The sequence below is a fragment of the Peromyscus eremicus genome, chromosome 2 (assembly GCF_949786415.1).
Source record: "Peromyscus eremicus chromosome 2, PerEre_H2_v1, whole genome shotgun sequence".
Lineage (NCBI taxonomy): Eukaryota > Metazoa > Chordata > Mammalia > Rodentia > Cricetidae > Peromyscus > Peromyscus eremicus.
This window is the reverse complement of record NC_081417.1, coordinates 48,908,491-48,934,626: the sequence shown is the minus strand read 5'-3', so window position 1 is coordinate 48,934,626 and position 26,136 is coordinate 48,908,491. Positions and strand designations below refer to the sequence as shown.

General features: G+C 36.6%; 1 long non-coding RNA gene across 4 annotated transcripts in view; it reads right to left on the bottom strand.

The window, feature by feature from the left end:
• The window catches only part of LOC131904633 (uncharacterized), a 55,337-nt gene extending 34,078 nt beyond the window's left edge, over nt 1-21,259 (bottom strand). For 3 of the 4 annotated variants that reach the window (XR_009377782.1, XR_009377783.1, XR_009377784.1), the window contains exons 1-3: nt 19,075-19,205; nt 15,643-15,940; nt 11,689-11,867 (exon numbers count right to left, since the gene is read on the bottom strand). This is a non-coding gene — a long non-coding RNA (uncharacterized LOC131904633). Of the gene's footprint in view, nt 1-11,688; nt 11,868-15,642; nt 15,941-19,074; nt 19,206-21,196 lie in introns of those variants that run through there. The other variant, XR_009377785.1, reaches the window with a different exon arrangement.
• Nucleotides 21,260-26,136: the final 4,877 nt, after the last annotated feature.

The window sequence follows — 26,136 nt, the reverse complement described above, 5'->3', positions numbered from 1 at the left end:
GATTGGCCAGTAGCCAGGCAGAAAGTATAGGCGGGACAAGCAGAGAGGAGAATTCTGGGAATAGGAAGGCTGAGAGGAAGAGATGCCAGCCTGATGTCCAGGAAACATCATGTAAAGGCAGCATGTAAAGCTATGGAACATGTGGCGACATATAGATTAACAGAAATGGGCTGAGTATAAGAGTATAAGAAAATGGTAGGCCCGAGCTAATGACTGAGCAGTTTAAATAATATAAGTGTCTGTATGTTTATTTTATAAATGGGCTACGGGACTGCCAGGGCTTGGCAGGACCTGGAGAGAAAAACTCTAGCTACAGAGATCCACCTGCCTCTGCCTCCCAAATGCTGGGATTAAAGGCATGCACCACCACCACCCGGCCAGATTTTTCATTAAGCATTTTATTATGTTAAAATATTGTTTCTGAGTGACAGAAGGTTATCTAGTTACTTTGCTTATTCTTGAAGACATTTGCATTTGTAAGAGTAGTCTTTGTATACTGCTAAACATTCAAAAGAAAAGCAGTATGTGGAACCAATAGAGACTTGACTCAAAATATTTGCTGATTTCCATAGACTTAAGCTGTAGTAAATTAGTTTAAAAAGTTGATGTTTCAGAAATTTAGTACTATTTTTCTACAATGCAGTAGGCTACACAGCTACATCTTAATGAAATACCATTCTTCCAGAAGAGAGAGGTAGAAAGAGATTCAAGATGCTTGGCATTCAGACTATAGCATAGTCATTGCTAGCTACTTTGGGCCAGATTGTTAGTAGATTGGTACAAAATGTCACAGCAGAATTTTTTTTTTTTTTGGTTTTGTTTTCGAGACAGGGTTTCTCTGTGTAGCTTTGTGCCTTTCCTGGGACTCACTTGGTAGCCCAGGCTGGCCTCGAACTCACAGAGATCCACCTGCCTCTGCCTCCCGAGTGCTGGGATTAAAGGCGTGCGCCACCACTGCCAGGCCAGAAAATTTTTTTTTAATGTTATCTAAAACAGAAAAAGATTGAGTTGATGTCTGTGAACAGTGATCATGCTTTTGTCCAAGAAATCAATTAAATTTAAAATAGCAAACTTAAGTACTCAGAAAGTAGTAAAATTGACATTCCAAAGTCGGTCATATTTTTACCCACTTTAGGCTCCAACACAGAAAACTATAAAGCCATTTGAAAGACTTTCCCTGTGAAGAGAACTTGCATTACTTCAACACTACAAGGTTGCACGAGAGAATATTTTTCCTGAATCAGTCACCTAGAGATTAAGAGGCTACCGAAGCTGTGAACAAACATAGCTAAAGAGGCCCCAGGTATCGCAATTCTGGCAGTCTTGCTTAGTGTTGTTGTCTGTGCGTTCCTTCCTTTGCAGGCAGACTGTAAGAGTTTCAGGGTCTAAGAAGCTTCTACTGAACTCTCAAAGGAAGACTTGAGATCAAGCCCTATGTGGCTGGATCAGGATCCTTTCACATGTCCCCAGAAAGCACAATGGGTAAAATTACTTTTGATCCTTGTGAATATGAAAGCTAAGTTGCAATAAAGCGTTCAGCATACTGCATGTACTAGGTTTATAGATGTCTGCTTGGGAAAGCCTTCTCTCTAGCCCTGTTTGAACTTATTTTTAATTGTGATATGGACATGACTCTTTGGATGCCAGGAACATAATGTTATGATTAGAGTGTGGATACTTCCAACAGGCTTATATACTTGAGTACTTGGCCCTAAGCTTGTAACACTATACTGTAAGAATGTAAAATCTTCATCAGGTGAGATCTAAAAGGAGAGTGTAAGTCACAAGTGGCCTGTCTATGAATCCTATATCTGACCTCCAGCGCCTATCCTTTGAATAAAATTCCTGAGTGCAATGAGGCAAAGAATCTCATGCACCATGCACTCCTGGCGTGCATGAGGTGAGGAGCCTTGTACTCTACACTCTGAAACCATGTAACAAAAAAATCCATCATCTCTGTTGTAGTTTGAATGTAATTGTCCCCCATAATCATAGGGAGTGGCATTATTAGGAAGAGTAGCTTTGCTGGAGTAGGTGTGCCACCTTGAAGGAAGTGTGTCACTGTGGGGGTGGGCTTTGCAGGAGCTTCACTCAGTGTGATACTCAGACCACTTCCTGCTACCTACAGATCAAGATGTGGGAATTGCAGCTCCTCTCTAGCACCATGTCTGCCTGCACACCACCATGTTGCAACCTGATGATAATAGACTAAACCTCTGAAAATGTAAGCTATCCCAAATAAACTTATTTTTTTATGAGTTGCCGTGGTCATGGTATCTCTTTAGAGTAATAGAAACCCTAACTAAGACACGTTCTTTTCAGTTGTACATGCCAGATATTTTAGTCATGGCAATAAACAGTAAACCTATCAGTTAAGAACACAGAACACTTGTTGGTCAGGCAAACGACTTGGCTTGAGTTCCTAGCACCCATGTGGTGACTAACAACAATCTGTAACTAAAGTTCCAGGTGATCCCATGCCTCCTTCTGACTTATAAGGGCATCAGTCACATAGGTGGTATGTATACACACATTCAGGCAAAATAACATGCACATAAAATAAGTAAATCTTTAAAAAATAAGTAACAATATAAAATTATTTGGAAATATTTTCCACTTAAATCTCACTATATGAACAAAAATGATTGTGTTTTTAAGTCATATAGTTTCCCCTCTGTGTTATTCAGTGACAAAATTATTGCAGAATTAAGGAAATTTTATTTTTCTTTGAAATTTTAGAGATTTCCTAATATTTTTGGTTCAATTTTGTCTGAATTGGTATAATTCTACATGCTGCATATTTGATTAAGGTGATGAAAATGGTGTTGTTGCAAAAGCTCTGCTGTCCTTTCAATTTCATGACTCTCTCTCCACCACTTATTGATAATCACAGTATTAGGTTTTATTTAATAGGAAATTATAGGTAGATTCTTGCAACCTATGTAGCCTTTCCTTTGATTGAACTATGACATTTATAGGAAGTATAAAATTTAGAAAGCAATAAGTTTTATGTTATCACAACATGTAATGAAATGTACCCATAGTGCACAAACTCTTATGGAAGGAAATCCTGGTTTCTTATGAAAATAAAACAAGCTTTTGGGGGATTATAAAAGTAAGATTAAGATATTTCTTAATCATACAATTTGTGGACATTTTTTAGATTGTAGTTCAAAGGCAAAAGAAATACAGAAACAAAACAAAAAAAGTATTAAGAATTGAGAACATTTATGAACATTTTTTTTGTTTGATAGGAATTACACATTGCTACATTTTATACTAGTCATGAAAATACCTTCTTTTAATGGTAGAAAAGTGGCCTTATCTTTTTCAGATAAATATTAAAGCTTTGTATACAATGACATGTATTTGTGATTATTAAACCCAAGTCTTACATATATAGGGATTCACAATACCATTCTAACTTAATTTACCCAAAATGATTCCATAAAGTGTGGAAATATAACACATTGATTTTTCTGATTCTGGAGTTATTTATAAACACAAAATGGGGTCACTATTCTCAAGAGTCTTATTATACTGGTATAGTTTTTCAAGATTGTAAACAGTTATTACAATTTTGATATAGACACAGTTTAGAAGACTATTGGTGTAAAAGTGGAGAGAAAGTAAATTCACTTGAGGAACTGGATAGAATTTCAAAGAAAATAGATTCTTTATATATGAATAAGAATTTGGTGGATGATAAAGGAGATGAAGACAATTAACAAAACAAAATAAATAATTCTTGAAGAGTTTTGGAAATCCTTGGCATTTGAAAAATACAAAGGATATAAACTGAACATGGCATAACAAGTTACAGTGAGACTAAGTACATACCCTCATATTAAGGTTTGACCAGGCAACCCAGTAGCAGGCAAAGGGTCCCAAGAGCAGGCAAGAGAGTCAGAAACACTCCCTGTCCTGCTGTTAGGAGTCCCACAAGAACACCAAGCTACACAACCATATCATATATGCAGAGACCCTAGCTCAGACTTATACAAGTTCCCTGATGTTGTTTTGGCTGATAGTCCTGGAGGTCTGTTCTTTTCTGAAGGGAAATGGAATGGGAGTGGATCTCAAGGAGAGGGGAGGCGGGAGTGAGGGACTGGGAATAGTGGAGGGAGAATAAACAGGTCAGAATGTAATATATGAGAGATTTAAAAAAGAACAATTCAAATTCAAAAAAAGAAAAGAAAAACACAAAGTATATATTGTTTCCCACATTTTCTAAATTGTATTTTTACAGAAAACAAAAAATGTTTCTTCGTAATTTATTATAACTTTTATTATGTTTATGTGAATAAAGTATGTTTTGCCCTGTATTTTGTTTTCAAAAAGTAGTATTAACTGCAGCCTTACTTTAAAAGTACATGAGACAAATCAAGGACATCAGGTATACAAATTCTTGCTACTGAAAAAATATTTTATGAATAGCTAAGCAATTCAAAGCTAAGTTTCAGCTTTAGATGCAACATATATAATTTGTTATTGGATCACCACTGATAACATATGATATGCTTCACTTCTATTACAAGGGTTCATAATCCTGCTGAAAGTATATGGTAACATCAATATAGTGTTTCAGATATCAATGAATGAAAAAAATAACATTCTCAAAAATCTACCAGTGGTTCCAGGGTAAGTTAGAGACTTATAAGTTTCCTCTATATGACACTGTAAGAGATTTGTCAGTTCACCAGAGAAGAAAGTAGATTTTAAGAGGAGAGGAGGAAAAGAAAATATCTAGGCCGAAAACCTTGTGTTTATAGATAAGGGAGAGTTAATATTAGTGTGATGGATGTACTGCCAGAAATGATCCACAGATTTCATACACTGCTGATCAAAATACTAAAGTATTTTGATTGCTGGCTGTGGGAAGAATAATCTCGGTGCTTCATAAAGAACTGTAGGAACAAATGGATAGTAATTTGGCAAGGCTGTTTTTTTCCCCATAAAGGATGTGCTGGATCCCAAATCAGGGTGTTGACCCTTTTATTTATAGACTGGACACCGGTTACAGTTCCCTGGATGGGGGGGGGTGTCTCCATGGATTCCCTGAGCAATCAAATAGATAACTTCCCACAAGTACTGGATATATAGAACGTTGCCCCATAGTTCAGACTTTTGTTATTCTTCGAGGGCAAGGGGGGCATATTCTCCCCTTTTAATCCTTCTGATGACATTAGTATAGGGCTCAAAGTACAGTTACCCAGCACTCAGGTTAATTATATGAGTTTGGTCATTTTAACTAGTGCATAATGTTTAGATAAAGCTGGGGAAATTTAAAGAATATTCCATCTCAGGTGGAGAAAAGCAGGCTTGGAGATGCCAGGCAGAAAGAGCAGGCATTCCGAGCCAGCACAGCCTGCCTCTCCAGCTTCCTATCCAAGCAGGCCCATTTGTCTTTGCCTCCAGCTGTTGTAGCTGCTGATGACAGCAGCTTGTCTAGCATCTGGCAATCTATCCATTGAATCCAACTTTGGATCTGTACTTTCCCAAGTTTTTCCTGGGCTATTGCAAACTCACATGAGCTTTCCAAGACTAGTCATTTCGCTTTCAGCTAGCTCCCTTTAAGAGCTGGCTAGTATCGAAGACATAGGGTTAGGAAAACACTTAAGTACCAGTAAATATATCAGGAAAAACAATGTGTAAAAATTAAAAAAAAAAACTAAAATAAAACAAGCAAAAATACACCATGGACGTCTGATATTACCACCTTAGTTTGATGCTGTGGGATGTCCTGTATGCTGTGAATATATGTTGCTATGATGGATTGATAAATAAAAATGCTAATTGGCCAGTAACCAGGCAGGAAGGATAGTGTAGGCAGGACAAGGAGAGAGGAGAAGGCTGAGTAGAAGAAGGCTGAGTCAGGAGATGCTGCCAGCCACCGCAATGAGTATCAAGATGTAAGTTACCGGTAAGCCACAAGTGGCAAGGTATAGATTAATAGAAATGGGCTGAGTTTAAGTGTAAGAGCTAGACAGTGGTAGGCCTGAGCTAATGGCTGGGCTATTTAATTAATATGATCTTCTGAGTGATTATTTAATAAGTGGTTGTGGGGTCTGTGGGGCTGGACAGGACTGGAGAAAACTCCAGCTACAGTTTGATATAAAAATGCAATGACCTTCTTCCTTGTTATTTTATCCTATTTTGAAATCCCCTTTTGGTCTTCCATTTATATGACCCCATTAGACACCAATAAAGGGGAAAGTTAAAAAGGGAAAAAATGGGAGAAAAGAACTGAGACACTTAACTGAATGCTAGTGTTACTACTAGAAATTCTATTGTTTTGTTGATGCCCTGAGAGCTCAGTGTTACCACAAAATTTTATGGGTGCCACCATCTATTTCCATCTATTTTGATTCATGCCTTTTGCTTGCAAAACGTTGGTTATCTTAATTAGGGTCACTGTTGCTGTGATGAAACACCATGACCAAAACAACTTAGGTAGAGAAAATGGTATATTCATTCACAGTTCAATAGTTTATCATCAAAGGCAGTGTAGGCAGGAATTAAATCAGGGCAGGAACCTGGAGGTAGGAACTGAAGCAGAAGACATGGAAAATGCTGTTTACTGTCTTTCTCTCCTTGGCTTGCTCAGCTTACTTTCTTATAATCATACCACTTGCCCAAGGATGGACCACCTACAGTGGGCTGGGTCCTCACTCATCAATCATTAATTAAGTAGCTCCCTTATAACCAGATCTTATGGAGGAATGTCTTCAGTTGAGGTTTCCTAATTTAGATAACTCTAGCTTGTGTCATGTTATTGTAAAACTATCCAGCACAACTGACCACTTGCCAACTAGACATAGAAACACATCACTGTTAAGCCACAACCTTTCCTTTTTTGTTCATCCCTAAGATCACACATCACTATCAACATCACAATATAAAACATTTTGGAAACTTAAAAAGTCTCAGTCCTTACAAATACTTTAAAATTCATTCTCTTTAAAAATTTCAAAATGTCTTTCCAAATAGAATCTCTTTAAAATTCAATCACCCAACCATTGGCTCTTGTAAAATCAAAAAATAAGTTAAATACTTCCTTGCTTCAAGTGGGAAATACCAAGGCACAGTCACAATCAGATGACAGTGGCGAAGTCAAATGGTCATTGCCACCATGGTGTCAATACCAAGATGGAGGCTAAGACACATAGCTGTTAAAATCATAATGACATCATTAATTAAGAGAGCAGCCAAGTCACAAGACAGTTCCATTTTGATTAGGTCATCAGACAAGATCTTAATAAAGCATCATGGTTACTTTTTGCTTGTGGTGACCTCAATTCCTGTTTTTCTCAACATCTCACAGATTAAATGAGGACTGTCTCCCACTCTTCTTTAAAATAAATAGATAAATAAAGTTAGATTATCATGGCTATAGAAAGAGACAGTAGATGTGGTCTAAGTCTAGAGGACCATATTAGGCAAGTAAAGAAATAGAGAAAGAATTCCCAGGTTTCCCAAGAAATAAAAGAGGATTCTGTACATCTTATCACAAATCATAACTATGCACACCAAACAATCCCATCTGGATCTGTGCTCAGGTTCTAAGCATCAGCTCTTGTTGGGAAGGGCAAGCCATGACTGAAGGAATGTTAAGGTGTGTCCCATGCCCTTAAGTAGGCCTGTTGCTATGAGAGCACAGGAAGAAACTGAGGAGGAAGGGAAACTCTGGCTTTTTGTGTTGTCTCCTACAAAATACATACTTTTTTTTAAAAAAAAAAAAGATACTAAGACTGGCTTAGGAAAAGGGAAGAACAATATAGTGAAATATCCATGACACAGTCACAGCCACAGGAAGAGAGTGTCTATCATGTTGAAATTAGCAGTTCTTTTAAAGTGGTTTTCATCTGTCTTTTCTCTGGTCATTCTGCAGGAGCCCTCCACAATGGTAAAGGTCGTCAGAGTTTAACACGCTCCCAATAGCCTAAGATCCTAAATCCTCCCTTTGTCATAATCTTGAAAGTTTTTCTCTTTCTTTTTGTGTAGCAAAAAGTAGTATTCCTGATTTGTTGTCTCCTTTCTCTGGGGCAATGTACTTTCTGTCTTCAGGAATAAAACTATAGAAGACAATTTGAAGATAATTTATCAGAGAGCACATTTATTCCACTTTCTATTATTTGCCAAAAGAATTTTATATTTAAAATAATTTTTAACTCAAGCTTTTAAGCACTCTAAACTCTCTTCCTTTCTCATTTGAGTTATTTAAAAGTTCAAGGGCTATCAGGATGGCTCAGCATGCAAAGGTGCTACCTTCTACATCTTACAGTTCTGAATTCATATGGTAAAAGGAGAGAACCAACTCACAAAAGTTGTCCTTCGACTTCCACAATGTAGGCATGCACACACACATACACACAAAAAAACCCACAAAAATATACACCTACACAACACACTTACAAACACACATACATACACACACAAACATACACACAGAAAACACAAAAATATACACCTATACAACACACTTACAAACACATACACACAAACATACACACACAAAACACAAAAATATACACCTACACAACACACTTACAAACACACACACATACACACACACACACACACACATACACACCCCACATATCCGTGAAACTGTAAATAAATAATTGAAAAACAGTAGTCTAATGCTCTTCCCTATTCACGTTCTAGAAATGTTGATGTATTTGAAATGCCTTTACTAACAAATGAATCTGTGGATTCAATAAATTGCTATAAATCCTTGAATGGTACTTTTCAAATAATTATAAAAAAAAGTATAGAATTTCCTCAAATAATTAAAAATAGTGACCAGGAATGTAATTCATTGATACTGTTGTACTAGTTTAAGAAAGGCCTTGGGGTTTGATCCTAGCTTTGAAAAATGTGAATTATATATATAGTAACATCACATATAAAACATCATTTATATGTATAATAAAATTAATATATTATACATAAAATAACTATAATTATATATAATATAATAAAATTAATGTATATTATATGTATGAAATAAAATAAAAACTTTATGAACCAGTTTAAAATAGAACTACCATATAATCTCATAATCCCAAGGCTTCATACATTCAGGAGGAATGAAATGAATATGTAAAGAGATGCATACTCTACTGCTGACTGAGGCCCTTGGCTGTAGTCAAAAATTGAAAACAATCTGTACCCATCTGTTGAAAAGCAGATAAAGGCATGTGATATTCACATAAAATGGAATGTAATTAAGAGTGAAATTGTGACAAATGAAGATCAAGAATGAAAAACAAGTGAATTTGTGTTATGTGACCTAAGCAAGCACAGAAAAATAAGTAGTGTGCATTTCACTCACAGGTGAAATCAGAAGTCTTGATTTTGAAACTGCTGATTACCAGAGCTAGGTGAGAAATACAATTCGGGAGAGTAGGTGGACATTGTAAAATGTTGATACAAAGTAGTGTGTCATTCTACCTCAATAATTTTATTGCTTTACTTTCTTTTCTATACTTATGCCTTTACTTATCCCCAATTGATATTTCTATTCACTATTACTTATATTTAATGCTCCTGCTAAAAATAGATATCTATCATTTAAAGAATAATAGTAAAATAATCACTTCTACTTTCCAGAGGAATAAAAGAAAGTTTGAAGATATCTCAAAACTCACTGCTTAGCAATCAAAATATCTATGTCAGTTCTTCTTAGCAATTTCCTACATCATAAATTGTGATTTGCTACATTTTTTTATGCAGCCTGATATTTGTATGAATAAAACTGTAATGGGTGTGTTTGTATGGTGTGGTTAACTCAATGCCATGCTTTTGATATTTAATGATGCTGTTTCACTTAGATAAAAAAACTCACTACTTTTTCTTGCTGAACACAAAAGATCTATGTACATATATTTATTAATTAATCCATCTTATTATGAATTAATGTTCATAATTTGAGGCTTAGCTGCAATGATCTTAACTACAAATGATTGGCTGTAATATTTCTATTTTTTTTGAATATGCTGAAGTATTTTTATAACAAAAATATAATATATACTCTTCTAATGAACAAGTGACTAAATGATAAGATCATGCAAATATCAACTTCATAGCTGATTACAAATATAACATGTAGAGGTAACATTTCACATTTCATTGTATTAACCAACCATTTCCAAAAGTTTGATATGAATAGAATTATACTGAGGGTAGTTGTTCTTGGACTCACAGGATTATGAAGGTTCCTTTAAAATTCATTAGTTGTTGTTGGGAGTAAAGATTGGTCTAGCTCTCATTTATAGTTCCCAGACTTGGTATAGGGTTCAAGAGGCTCAGCCCAGGACAGCCGACTCTGTGCACTCATGGGCCAGGCTTTCTGATTTTTCTTCCATTTTCATATCTGCAGATATCCTGAATACATTTGTAAACTATTTATTGGGCACATAATTGCTTACTGTAGACAGACCTGCAAAACATCTTCCCCGCTATATTGCAAAAAATAGAAATTCTCAATTTATGTAGTAAATGAGATCAAGTAAAAAATGATTCTGAATGAGAAAAATGCCTGAATGAAATTGTTGCACATTCATGTTGATTCTTCATTTATTACTGCTTTGCCCAGCCTTACAGAACCCATAGGGAAAGAGTAACAAAAGAGATTTATAAAAAAAATTACATATTCATCCCTTAACCTTTATGTACCTCATTTTCATCTATATATGGAAATAGTAATAGCATTAAAATTATAAGACTTTACATATTTTATTTTTCTGGTACTTATTTTTAACTATAAAGTATATGATTAGAAACCCCCTCATCATCTTCTCTGACAGTCTCTCATAAGACTGACATCTTCCACAGGTAGGAACACTAAAAATGCTTAGGAAGTCGCAGAACATTGAAAATTATTTAGATTAGGAAATGAATGTGTTAATCTTGGAGCGTGTCTCTACAACAGAACACATTTTATAGAGCAGATCATCAGCTTTAGAGTACTGGAAGATATCTCCCTCAGAGTGACAGTAACGGTGTTACCATTGAAGATATGAAAGGTGAGACTCATCTAAGCCCGGGCGAGACAAAAAAGTTACTAGCTTTACAAGAAACATAATAAACGTTCTAAAATAGCTTATCAATGTATTCTTCATTTAGCTTGCTTTTTGCCTGTTTATACAACTGGTCCTCTCATCAAGCAGAAGCCATGAATGCCTACTATGTGCCTGGCAGGAGAGCAGCAGAGTCAGGGACCTCTGATCTCAGGGCTTAGGTTGATGTGATTTTCAGACCCTGATCTTTTAGACTCCCCAGAGAGAGCAAACCTGGAGAATGCAGACTCCCCCACTGGGGAAGCTTAATGAGACCTAGGGCTTTAGAAAGACAGCCCTGTTCTGACTTGGCTCCTCTTGTTTCTCTGAGACAGCACCTCAGCATTTTCCTTATGCTGCCCTATGGGCTCTTTATCTCCAGTCAGTGCTGTTTTACATATTTGACATGAGAAAATTAAGAAAAGCTTTGATTTTCCCAGATGAATGATTATAGAGGGCACTGACCTCAATTAATACTACAAACAGAGCTGTTGCCTTCCTAATTGAAATGCACACCTAAAGTTTTTCACATTGCAGATACTAATAAGGGAAGGCTAAAAGAATCGGTAGGGTTTGATTTACAGTCCTTCTTTCAGTTTTCACCTTCCCCTTTCTTCACACTCACCCGTAGTAATTGATGAAGTTGTTTTGTGTTTTATGTAGTATTTTTGCCCTCATTCATTTTGTCCATTGTCATGGTCTTTATCTTTGCTGGCTGTGTTACTGTCACACTCTGGCATTCTTGCTTGTTTGATGTTAACAACAGTTTCTGAATACACCATCCTCTGGCCCTGTATATTGAGACTCAAGACAAAACTCAGATCAAAGATCTAAAAATGACGAATGTGAATTGAAGTCTCTGTATTTATTCTGGGCCCCTGAAACATCTCTAGGCCAAATGCTAGGAATGTTCAGCTTGTGTTCAGGAGAGCAGATGCACACTATGAAAAAGGAATATGTCAGAATTTGGAAATAGAGAAACATGTTTTAAAGACAGCATGGAAAACTAATCATCAAATGTCCATTCTTGGCAAGAATAGCTCTCAGGTTTTTTGGCACCCTAAAGCCTATGCCATTTGACAGAGCTTCACAAGTAAGATAGTATAAACTAACTGAAACAGTTTTCTGTGCTAAACGTGCTTGGAAAGGAGTCATGCCAACACAAGATCTTAATGTTCAAGCACTATTAATTTGTGATGATTTTGCTGCATATCATGGATGAAATTTATAATGAAGGTAATTTTAACTAAAATATGGATCAATAAGTATCAATGTCCAGCATACATACCTGATTAATAAATAATGTTTCCTGAGATTTCTTACTATATTTTATTGTATCTATTTATTTCGTGTGTGTGTGTGTGTGTGTGTGTGTGTGTGTGTATACTAACCATGGTGTGCATGTGAAGGTCAGAGGACAGGACAACTTTCCAGAGTTAGTTTTTTCTATCATGTGTGTTTCAGGAATTGCATTTAAGTCAATAGGCTATGCAGCAATAATCTTAATCCACTGAATCATCTTGTCAGCTTTGATGTTCCTTAAAGGGCCCTAAAAGCTCATATTCTACTGAATAGAGGCATTACATTAGACTTACAGGTGTTGAACTGAAAACTTAATTGTATGATACCAGGGTAAGTAAAAGCAAGAAAGAAAAATTGGGAAGTAATGCAAATGAGTGGTAAGGGGAAAGGAAATAAAACCATATGTTGCCAAAAAGGTGAATACTTTAAAAAAAAAAAAAGACAGTGGTGTATACAAACTGTTTAAATGTGTTAATAATTTCAGTACCTATTTCAACAAACAACATAATGGGAATAATGTGTAACACAAAAGCAAATGTGAGCTAGCTTAAATTTAATGGAACATCATTCTACTAATCACAATAATAACTTAAAGGAAGGCTGAACTGGAGCGCTTCATCGGGGCTATTTCCATCACCTATTGTTGCTGGAGAATTTTTCTCCAGCTCCCGCCACCAAGTCCCGCCAGTCCCAGAGCCCACTTATAAAATAAACACACAAATTCTTATATTATTTAAACTGCTTGGCCATTAGCTCAGGCCTGTCATTGTCTAGCTCTTACTCTTATATTTAGCCCATTTCTATTAATCTTTACTTTGCCACATGGCTTGTGGCTTACCGGTACTTTACATCTTCCTTGTCCTGATGGCGGCTGGCAGTGTCTCTCTCTCAGCCTTCCACTTCCCAGAATTCTTTTCCTTGTCCCGCCTATACTTCCTGCCTAGCCAATGGCCAATCAGTGATTTATTTACTGACCAATCAGCAACACACTTGACATACAGACCAGCCCACAGCACTTCCCCTTTTCTTTTCTTAAAAAGGAAGGTTTTAACTTTAACATAGTAAAATTACATATAACAAAACAATTATCAAGCAAGAATTACAGTTACAATATTAAAGAAGAGATCCTATCTATCTTATATTTGTAAGTTTAAGGTTTTATATCTAACTTATCTTTTATTATCACTAAGGAAAATTGTAAGTATCTAGTCTTTAACCACATCAAAGACCTCAGAAGGATATACTACTACCTGAGAAATGGAGAAGGATATAAGCAACTTTTAGGAGTCTTGTAGGGTAGACAGAGACAGCTGGCAGCCTGGACAGTCATTCAAAGTTCTCTTGTAAAGTTGGGGCATCTGTCTTCAGCCCACAGGCCTAGAGTCTCTTATTCACTTTTCTCTGTGTCCTGTAGAATGTCTGGCAGTTTTCTCTGCAAAGCAGGAACCTGAAGGACCATTTTGTCAAGCAAAGTTCAGTGGTCACCTTTGTATGGGTCCTGCATGTCCAGTTGATCAGGCAGTCCAGGCAAGAACAGTTTCTTGCCCAAATGGCTATTTTTGTCAAGGTGAAGATAAACTCCGTATGGAGTGTCTTCGATGCCCATCCTCCTCTCTGAAGTAAATCGGTGCTGTCAGGAGCAGACATGTCTCACTGTCCAGAAAGTCTAAATTTTTAAAACATTTTAAATGCCATATTCTGTAGGTCTTTGAAGTGTTTGAAGACTACCTATCTATCTGAAATATAACTATGTATACCTAGAAGACTTAACTAACATGGCTACAAATATGATTATCATAGATGACTAATTATTAATCTATTTTTTAATTATCCATTATAATTTTAAATGAGTTACATAAACATAATACCTCAAACAAGAATAGAAATATATATACAGTATAACAAAATTAAGTTTAAACTTGTATCAATAAACTAAAATCTATAGCAATGTAAAACATTTTAAACAAGTTGTTACTCTTTAAAAGTAGGTTCATTAATCTACCCTTTCATCCTATCATATCTAAACTATCCCCCTTTTTGTTTTAGAAAGAGATTGTATTTATAATCAACCTGATTTAAATAAAAATATTGTTTTTTCTCTGTCCCACACCAGAGGGCTCTTCTGATTTGGGACACAAGAATCTCTTAACCATTTTTTTTTTTTTTGAGCAATATGTCTGGGTTTAGAGGGGGAGTGAGCCAATTCCATCTCTAAAGCCAGCTTGGTATATTTGGGAGTTTGGGCGTAGCTTCTCTTACTACTTCCTGCTGGAGGGGGGCGCTGTATCTTATGGAGACAGAAAGAAAATTTTAGGATCATGGAGTAGTCCATGAGGCTGTATCGTCTGAGCCAGTTGCCTTGAAACCATTCTGGATGTTGAATCATCTGGGCCATGGTGTCACTGGAGACCTTTCAGGGGGTCTTGGCTGGTCAAAGCTCAGTCGGTAGAGCATGAGACTCTTAATCTCAGGGTCGTGGGTTCGTGCCCCACGTTGGGCGCCATTTGTTGCTGGAGAATTTTTCTCCAGCTCCCGCCACCAAGTCCCGCCAGTCCCAGAGCCCACTTATAAAATAAACACACAAACTCTTATATTATTTAAACTGCTTGGCCATTAGCTCAGGCCTGTCATTGTCTAGCTCTTACTCTTATATTTAGCCCATTTCTATTAATCTTTACTTTGCCACATGGCTTGTGGCTTACCGGTACTTTACATCTTCCTTGTCCTGATGGCGGCTGGCAGTGTCTCTCTCTCAGCCTTCCACTTCCCAGAATTCTTTTCCTTGTCCCGCCTATACTTCCTGCCTAGCCAATGGCCAATCAGTGATTTATTTACTGACCAATCAGCAACACACTTGACATACAGACCATCCCACAGCAACCTATATTTGTTCCAGACCTGCATTTGACCTGCTGCATTCTTTATTATTATTATTAAGAGATTTTCTATTCATTTTACATATCAACCACAGAGTTCCCTCTCCTCCATCCTCCCACCCCCAGCCTTCTCCCCCAACCCACCCTCATTCCCAAGGCAAGGTCTCCCATGGGGAGTCAACAGAGCCTGGTACATTCAGTTGAGGCAGCTCCAAGCTTTTAATTTACATGCCAGAGTTTTTCACTCTTAAAAATGACCAATTCTTCTCTTAATGACTTATCTGTGGGTTAGCAAGTCTACATAGAAGCATAAATCATATAATCTACAGTAGCATAAATCATGAAAAGGCATTTGTAGAGAGGAATGATTTAACACTATAAAATGTATTCACAAAATATACCTGTCTATATGAAGGAAAAGTAACTGAAAGGAGGTCATGCAGTGATGTGAATAAGCAGAATTGCAGATGTTATTACATTTCTTCAGATAACATTTCCTTGCTTAGAAATTGACTTGATCCAGGTGGGATCTCCTGCTCCCCCAAGCTCTCTTTCCCTTGACCCTTGCCCTTCATTACCCCCACTCACGTCCAGGCTGTTCATGTAGATCTCATCCATTTTTCCGTCATTGGGTGATCCCCATGTCTTTCTTGGGGTCCTGTTTTTCAGGTAGCCTCCCTGGTGTTGTGAGTATCCAAGCTGGCTCAAGAACAGAGAGGGAGAACAAGGAATAGGAGACCATGGTAAATGAAGACCACATGAGAATAGAAAGAAGCAAAGTGCTAGAGAGGCCCACAGAAATCCACAAAGATGCCCCTCCAATAGACTGCTGGCAATGGTCGAGAGACAGCCCGAACTGACCTACTCTGGTGATAGGATGGCCAAATACCCTAATTGTCGTGCTAGAATCCCCATCCAATGCCTGAGGGAACTGGATGCAGAGATCCACGGCTAGGCCCCGGGTGGAGCTCCGGGAGTCCAATTAGTGAGAAAGAGGAGGGATTGTATGAGCGAGAATTGTTGAGACCAAGGTTGGATAAAGCACAGGGACAAACAGCCAAACGAATGGAAACACATGAACTATGAACCAATGGCTGAGGGGCCCCCAACTGGATCAGGCCCTCTGCATGGGTGAGACAGTTGATTGGCTTGAACTGTTTGGGAGGCATCCAGGCAGTGGAACAGGGTCCTGTGCTCAGTGCATGAATTGGCTGTTTGAAACCTGGGGCTTATGCAGGGACACTTGGCTCAGCCTGGGAGGAGGAGACTGGACCTACCTGAACTGAGTCTACCAGGTTGATCTCAATCCTCGGGGAGGCTTTGCCCTAGAGGAGATGGGAATGGAGGGTGGACTGGGGGGAAGGTGATGGGGTGGGAGGGGGGACAACACGGGAATCCGTGGTTGATATGTAGAATTAAATTATATTGTAAAATAAAATAAAAAAAAAAAAAAGAAAACAACTGACAAGTACTGGTGAGGAAGTAGGGGAACAGAAAACCCTCACACACTGTTGGCAGGAGTACAAATTGATGCAGCCACTATGAAAATTAGTATAGCAGTTCACCAAAAAATTAGAAATAGATCCACCATATGACCCAGCTATCTTACTCCTGGGCATGTACCCAAAGGACTCTATTTTCTACTACAGAGGCACATGCTCACACATGTTCATAGCCACTCTATTCATAATAGTTAGAGCATGGAAGGAGCCTAGATGGCCATTAGTCAAGGAATGGATCGTGAAACTGCTGTCTAATATACAATAGAATTATTCAAGTGTAAAGAGAAATGGAATTTTCAGGTAAATGAATGGAGCTGGAAATGTTACACTGAGTGAAATAACTCAGACCCAGAAAAACAAACATCATATGTTCTCAATAAAAATATGGATTTCAATGTCAGAAAAAAAAGAAATTGACTTGAATATTGAATTATCATTAAAAAAGCACTTTAGACTAAAGAATATAATAACTAAGCTTATGAATAGAATAGCTGAGAATCTTAAGTATGAAGCCAAAATGATTAACTATTGTGCAGTTTGGAAAAGTTTCAGCATTAACAATTCCTAGATTCTAAATAAGAAATAGAACAAGGAGGCAGATGGAAAATTTAGTTCCTACCTCAAGACAACATCAATTTGGAAACCAGGGCACACTGGTCAGGTGCACCAACTATATTACTTGTAATATTAAAACAATAGAACATTCATTTAAAAACCAAACTAATAAATACAATTAAAATACTATAATAAATATTGAACTGATTAACAAATGAGTGAAAAGCTACTAGAAATATATCAATGCCTTCCTTCATGGAAAAGAATTAATTTTATTTACCTACAGAAATTACTTTGCCAGAAGTGTTACACTGGTCAATTGTTTACCTAGACTAGCCATCATAACCCATGTACTCTATGACTCCAAGTATGCAAATATTCAGCTACTAGGTGGTATCTAGTTTATTCATTATCTTGATATGAAACCTGACAAGAGTGGGTTGAAGCTGCTTGCCATTTTATCTGGAGTCATCTCTTAGACTATTCTCTTGCTTTTATTTTAAATCTCATTTTGTAGTAACAGAAGAAAACACAACATAACTTTTTTGTTCAATACTTTAAACTACTCAACAAAAATATTATAAATGTTTCAGATTTTATCTTTGTGAATTTATTTTAAATGTCAAAGTAGCTACATAGTCAGGTTTGCTTAAGGTGTTTGGATAAGATTTTTTTTTCCGTGTTGGTCCTTAATAAAATATTCTTTCAAAGAATACTTTTTTGAGATGGTAAAATGGTTACATACTACAGCTGTGTAAATTTTTGAGTAATACGTAATTGGAAACATCCTACTTTGCTATAGTATAGGGAGCATGGACAAGTACCCAAACACTGAATGCAGCTTTATTGTCATGGTGAAGCAAGTGGACCTCTAGGAGAGACACCTGCCTTGAAAATTCTGTTTCATGTAGTATTACAAGTTTTTTTAAAACTATTATTAGAGAATTTAATGTAGTAGGAACATAGTATTAATTTAATGTTAAAAAGGTAAATAGCAGTGGGACCTAGAAGAATATAAAGGACTCAAAATCTAGAACAAGGTAAAGAGATGTGGTAACATTGTAGCTATTTCGGAGGGACTTGTGCTATTTGGAATAAAAATATCTAAAATCTATGGTTTTTTTTTATTTTTGACCAAAACTGTGCAGAATGAATAAGAGCAGAACATTCTTCCCATTATTTTCGAGAGAGAGAAATAGAAATTTATAGACAAATATAAGTAGGGCAAGGATTTACTATTTAAATTTTATTTTTCCTCAAGAGCAGAATATGTGGTATAGTGTCATCATCTAGTCAGCTCCCTTCTCTCCCTGTCTACACACGTACACAAATATCAGCTATCACTAAAATTGCCTGCTATGCTGCTGACAGCTTATTCTCAGTTGGATTTCTTTGCATTCTGACATGTGCCAATCAGTCCCAGTTTTTCAACTGAATAAAAATGATAGATTCTTCCCTTAGTGGTAATTCAAATTATAGACATGTTTTGATTCATTTTCCATATGAACGATGGTGAAAATTTATAATGATGGGACCCCTATAAATTACTTTAATAATAAATAAGAAACAAGACTAAGAATATCATTAGTGCCTTCTTAAGATATATATATATATATATATACAATATATATATATAACATATATATGCACATAGAAATAGAAAGGAAACATATATTTCATATATTTTAGAAATTACATTTGTTTTAAATATCCAACTCAGCCTTATTAGTCATTTGTTTATTGCTGTGTTAAAAGACCAAGACCAAGGTAACTTACAGAAGGGATGGTTTATTTTGAAATGATGGTTCCAAATGGGTAAGAATCCATCACCATCAAGATGGGAATACAACAACACAGTATCAGCCAGGTAGGCATGGCATGGAAGCAGTTGAGAGCTCACTCACATCTCACACCACCAACAGGATAAAGAGAACAACCATAATAATGTCACATGTGATTTGAAACCACAAAGTTTTCCCACCCTGGTAACATACTTCTTCTAGGAAGGCCACACCTCCTCATCCTCTCCAAAGAGTCTACAACTAGGACCAAGTATTCAAATGTCCAAGACTATGGAGGCAGCTCATTCAAATCATCACAAGGCCTTATGTATTGAAAGAATAACCCAAATATTTGGCTGTGCATGCTCCGTGTTCACCTGTTTTTGTTGGTTTAGTTTTGGTGAAACTAGGTATTACACTCAACCTTCAATACACTAGTTATTCCTACTAAACTATAATCCAAGCTACAAATATAACCTTTAACCCTATATTAACTCATAAACTGTTTTTATTTGTGTTTTTTTTTCTTTTTTTAAAATATTTTCTTGAATTTGGTGAAACAAAGACAACAAATAATACATTCACCAAAGTGATTTCTAGAAGAGTTATCATGGTGCTGGTATTACACAATCACAAAGTAAGTTGGAAAATCTTACAACTGCTACAGTCTGAGGAGATGATCAATTTAGGACAGAAAATACAGTTTCACACTAAAGTATGACTTCATATTGGGGAACTAATTATAAAGGACTTCTTTGTGCTGAATTTTATTGTGTTTGCTGGCCTTCATTTCACCATTCTAGAGAAATTGAAAGCAAAAACAACAAAACAAAGAACCACCCCAAAAGCCCAAGAACAAAAATATCAAGAAATAAACAATGTTTGCTTGACCCAAAGAAATAAGAGTACATTTGTAATTAAGTTGACAGGAAAAGTTATATTTAAAAAAAGAAAATAATTTGTACCTATATTTTTAAGTATTATTAAGAAGCTTGCATATCTGCACTAATTATCAAGGATGATATTTATTTTCCCAAATATTAAACTAAAATAAATTTTGACAAAGTCTTGAATAATAAAAATGAACTGATTTCTGAATAAGGAGCCATCTATTTGCATATATTCTGAATATATAACCATTCCAGGCAGGAAAGCAGATAGGATAACTGCACATCTTCATCATTCCTCTATTCCTGCAAATCTAATACCCTGATCTCTTCCCTGAATCAAGCACACAGCCTGTTGCAGTCTTCCTTCCCTCTTCCTGCCCCTTCTCCAGTGGATTAGACAGATCTTACCCTCCAAAGTCCCTTCTCCAGACTCCTTGCTTTATCTCAGCACCCAATTCTAGCAGGAATGATCTAGGAATCCACAGATCTCTCCAACTATGGAAGCAGGTAGGCTAACTGCAGATTTTCAGCTCTCCCCACAGGTTCTTCCAAGTTCAAGGCCGGAATCTCATTCCCAGCTTGGTATCTGGCCAACTGCAGCAGTCTTCCCTTACACTCTGTCCCTCAACTCGAAAGGACACATAGACCTCTTCCAATATTTCTTTCCCTTAACTCATCCCATTATCCTAACTTCCAACAACAGAAGGCATTACCTGGGAACCAGGCCATTTCCACCAATGAAGCAACTATCCTAGTTGTGGGTCTTTACTTCTTCCTCCTTTTTGCCAAATCGAGCCTTGAACTTCCACCCCGCCTCCTAGCACTATAACAAACCATCTGCTGAAATCTAACCCTACTGTTTGTCCCTATCTCCATCAGATCACACAGATCTTCTCCTCCAAACTTCCTTTTACCTCAGTTTACTGTCTCAGCCCCCAATTCCAACAGGCCTTCTCTAGGAACCCACAAGGCAAACCTGCCAGAGGAGCAAGTAGGCCTGACAACAAGGTAGGCAAGCTTCAGATCTTCAGTCGCCATCCTATCCTCCATATCCAATCCCCCAGTCTCATCCTCAGCTACCTAAAAGGCTACTTTTTTTTCTCACTACTTTTAGTGGTCTTTTTTCACTCTTACCCCTTTCCCAGGTTACTAAAAGATCCTGGCACAAAACTCTGCATTCCATCTACTGTGGAGCCCCTCAGTCCCTCCCCAACTTCTAACCTATACCTATTCCTAAGTGTCAGCTCCTAATATGTAGAAGTACATTTTATCTGGAACCACCAGTGGCCAAACCTACCAGGATTCTAGAATCGTTTTCTACCAGGCATCACACAGCCACCACATTCTTCTAAGAATCAGACAAGGCAACAGAAACAAAGGAATACCCACCCAATAAAGACAAGACCAGATATCATACTCCACAATTATAATCTTCTCAACCTCAGACTTTTAGGCACCATCATGAAAAGACAATGAATAACAGATTGGACAATAATTCTAAACTAGAGTAGAGCGCTCTTACCATAACAGGTTCTAAATATTACAACATAGCTGAAGCAAAAGGAAAAGACCTTAAAATGGTCTTTACAAATATGATAGAGGTCCTTTAGGAGGAAATGAATAAATTCTTTAAAGAAGTCTGTGAAAAAACAAACAGTGCAAAGAAAAAAATAAAACAGTTCCAGACCTGAAAGTGAAAATAGAATCAACAGTGAAAACACAAACTTAGGGAAATCTGAAAATTTTCATTTTAGTAATTTAGTAACTTGAAAAGGACCTCAGAGATAAGTCTCATAACAGAATATGTGAGATGGAACAGCTAATCAAAAGCAGTGAAAACATGATAGATGAAGTAAACACCTGAGTCAAAGAAACTGTTAAATCTGAAGAGCAAGAAAAATGAAAACCCTTATGCAATACATTCAGGGACTCTGAGACACTATTAAAAGAGAAAATCTAAGAATAATAGGAACAGAGGAAGGAGAATAAATACAGGTCAAAGATACAGAAAATATTTTTAACAAAAACATCATAGGAGGAAATTTACCTAACCTAATGAAGTGAGATGCCTATCAAGATACAAGAAGCATAGAGAATATCAAGTACACTTTACAGGAAAAAGAAATCCACTCAGCACATAATAATCAGAACACTAAATATACAGGAAAAATGAATATTCAAAGTTGCAAAAGGAAAAAAAAGCATGTAACATATAAAGGAAGATCTATTAGAATAACACCAGATTTCTCAAAGTAGACTCTAAAATTCAGAAAGTTCTAGACAAGTGTTATATAGATTCTAAGAGAACACAAATGCCAGCCCAGGATATTATACCCAGCAAAACTTTCAGTGACAATAAATATAGTTGATGATAAAACCAAATATCTACCAATGAATCCATCCTACAGAAAGCACTAAAAGAATAACCACAACCAGAAGTAGTTAACCACACCCAGGAAAACATAAGGAAAAACAATCCCAGAGCAGAAATCAAAATGAGGGGCAAAATACACACACACACACACACACACACACACACACACACACACACACACACAACCACCACCACCACCATCCAGACAACAACAGCAACAAAATAACAGAAATCCACAAGCACTGCTCATTGATATCATTCAACATCAATTGTCTCAATTCCTAGTAAAAAAGACATGGAAAATACAATGGATGAGAAATGAGGATTCATCCTTGAGCTGCACTCAAGAAACAGACCTTAATATCAAGAACAGACATGATGTCATAGTAAAATGATCGAAAAAGGTATTGTAAGCCCCAGGAAGCATGGTATTCTAGCCATTCTAATATCTGAAAAAATAGACTCCAAAACAAAACTTATCAGAAGAGATATGGAAGGATACTACATACTCATCAAAGAAAAGTTCCATCAAAAAAGCCTTGTTATCCTTAATATCTATATACCAAATATAAGGGTAATCAATTTAATAAAACTGACATTACTACAGTTTAAATTATATATTGACTCTCACACATTCATAGTGTGAGGCATCAATACCTCACTCTTCCCAATAGACAGGGCATCTAGAGCAGAATTAAGCAGAGAAATGCTGGAGCTAACTGATACCATAGGACAATTGGACCTAACAGATATTAAGAGAACATTTCACCCAAACACACAAAAAAGTGTACCTTCTCAGGAGTGTATAGAACTTTCTCCAAAACTGACCACATTACTGAGACACAAAACAATTCTTAAAAGTTATAAGAAAATTAAATTAACAGCCTGCATCCTCACAGACCACCACAGAGTAAATTTGAATACCATCTACACGAGAAACAACAGAAAGTTTATAAACTTATGGAAACTGAGCAAATCACTACTGATGAAAAATATGTCAATAAAGAAATTAAAAAAGAAATGAAAAACTTTCTACAATAGAATGAAAATGAATATGCAACATATAAAAAATTATGGGACATAATGAAGCCAGTTCTAACTGGTAAATTCATAGTACTAAATGCTAATATAAAAATATGAAGATATCTAATACTAGTAATTTAACAGTGCACTTCAAAACTCTAGAACCATGGATTTGAACATTCCTAATGCTGTGACACTTTAATACATTTGCTCATATTGTAGTGAGCCTGAACAATAAAATTACTTTCATTGCTACTTTGTAACTGTAATTTTGCTACTGTTATGAATCATAATGTAAACACCTGTGTTTTCTGATGATCTTAAGATACCTCTGTGGAAGGATCATTGTACTCCCTAAGGGGTTGCAACCCACAGGTTAAGAAACACTGCTCTAGAACAAAAAGAAGACATCACATCCAAAAGGAGAAGATAGCAAACTCAGGACTGAAATAAACATAAATATAATAATAATTATAATAATAATACATAATAATAAATCAATACAAAGAGTCAATGAAGCAAAGAGATGGTTCTTTGAGAAAAATCACTAAAATTGACAAACCCTTTTCCAAATTAACTAAACAGTAGAAAAAGAATAATCCATGTAACACAATTAGAAATAGCAAGAGGGTACATAACAATAGACACTCAAGAAATCCAACAAACCATGAGGACATACATTAAAACCTTGTACTCTATCGAATTTGAAAATCTAAGAGAAATAAATAAATTTGATACATACTATTTACCAAATAAAGCTTCCAGGACTGAGATTTAGTTATATCCAGTTTGAGATATTGGCCAAAGGGGGTTTCGTGGGAACATCCAAACAAACACAGTCTGTTGTGAAGACTCTAGGTTGCTCCCACAAACTGCTAGCAAAGCCCCATTGCTGCAGACAACACCCATATAACACATTGAACATACAGAAGTCAAGCTGGTGCCTACATACAGCCTTCACCCCTGTGTGTTAGCTTCTTTGATACTGGAAGGTACTCTGCATACTATTGAAGGACAAACTTAAACACCAACCCAGCCACTAACCCTTTGATTTGCAATGGTGTCCTGCCTCAAGATATGCTAGGTTAGTGTTGGCACTAATTTTGTGGGAGGAACCATGCAATATCTGACTTGATTTCAGGCCCATTCATTGAGATGTGCCCAATACCTAACACTGCTTGTATGACCAAGAACCTGAGACTAAATAGCCCAGAGATGTAGGGGAAAAACAAATACTACTGTTCTAAACAAACAAGCAAACAAACAAAAATAACTAAAAAACAAACCCAAAAAACAAAACAAACAAACAAAGCCCTTAGAAATAAAATGACTCCTAATCACACTTCAGTATACTTATAAATCATTGCTCAGTCATCATCAGAAAAGTTTCTTCCAGCAGCAGATGGGAATAAATATGGAGAACCACAAGACATTATGTAGAGAATGAGAATTCTTGGAACACTCAGATCTAAACAGAACATCTCCATCAAATCCCACCCTCAGGGTTTGGGGAACCTTACAAAAACGGTGGTCCAAAATTTATAATAGCTAGAAGAGATGGAGGACAGAAGGAAAATAGGAGTCTTTAAATCCATATGATTGATGAACATATGATGGCACAAGGCAGCATGCACAGAGCCTACATAAGTCTGGGGAACTAGATGGGGAACTAGAGCTGAAAGGAGTAGACAAATGCCCCCATCCCTAGCCCAACAGCTATCTCCAACTGATAACCACTTGCACATAGAAATTTAGTTTCTCCAAGTGAGTCCAGCTGGGGAAATAAACAACTCTTATGGTAGGCTCCTGTCAAGCAGTAGATGGCCAACAGAAAATGAACTCAACTCTCTTTGGTGGTTACATGTCTCATAATGTGTCAGGGCTTTCTTATTTGTTTTAAATTTTATCTGTTCTTTTTCTTTTCTTTATATATTTTTTATTCTTCGGGTCCTTTGTGTAAATATTATGGCTTCCAGTGTAGTGTTTTTATGGGATTCTCAAGTGTGGGAAAGAGTGGGTTTCTGTATCTTGCTTGTGCCTTCTTTTGAATTCTTTTACTTCTGTGTGTGTGTGTGTGTGTGTGTGTGTGTGGTGTGTTTATTCCAGTTACAATGTGTGTTGTGTGTGTGTTAGTGTGTTAGTTTTTGTTTTGTCATATTTTATTTTAATGTTTTCCCTTACAATCCCCCCCACACTATTTTCCAATGTAGAAGAGAAGGGAGAGGATCTGGATGGTAATGGAACTAGGCAGGAACTGGGAGGAGTAGAGAAAGACTTTCTCTCTCTTTACCTCTCTCCCTTTCTCTCTCTTCCTTCCCTTTCACTCTCTCTTTCTCACATAGCAAGTTCGAAACTCATTTGGTTTCTTGCTTCTATTTTGGGAAAACAGAAAATACCATAGAGAGCTGGAGCTGTTCTCCATCTGTCAGCTCCCAGGCTTCATCATGTTTTACTCTTTCCCAACCTTCTAACTCTGATCTTGATATTCTAATGTTCAACCACACCCTAGTGCACCAGGTCTGTGTCTGATGGTTGTAAAGGAACAGAAAGTTTCACACTGCAATTTGTTTAGAAAAGAAAATTAAATGGAGAGAAATTCAAAGTGATTCCACTAAAATCAGGAACAATACAAAGCTGTCTGCTCTTTCCATATCTATTCAATAAAGAACTTAAAGTTCTAGCTAGAGCAATAAGACAACTAAAGGAGATCAAGGGGATACAAATTGAAAAGGAATAAGTCAAAGTATCACTATTTGCAGATGATATGATA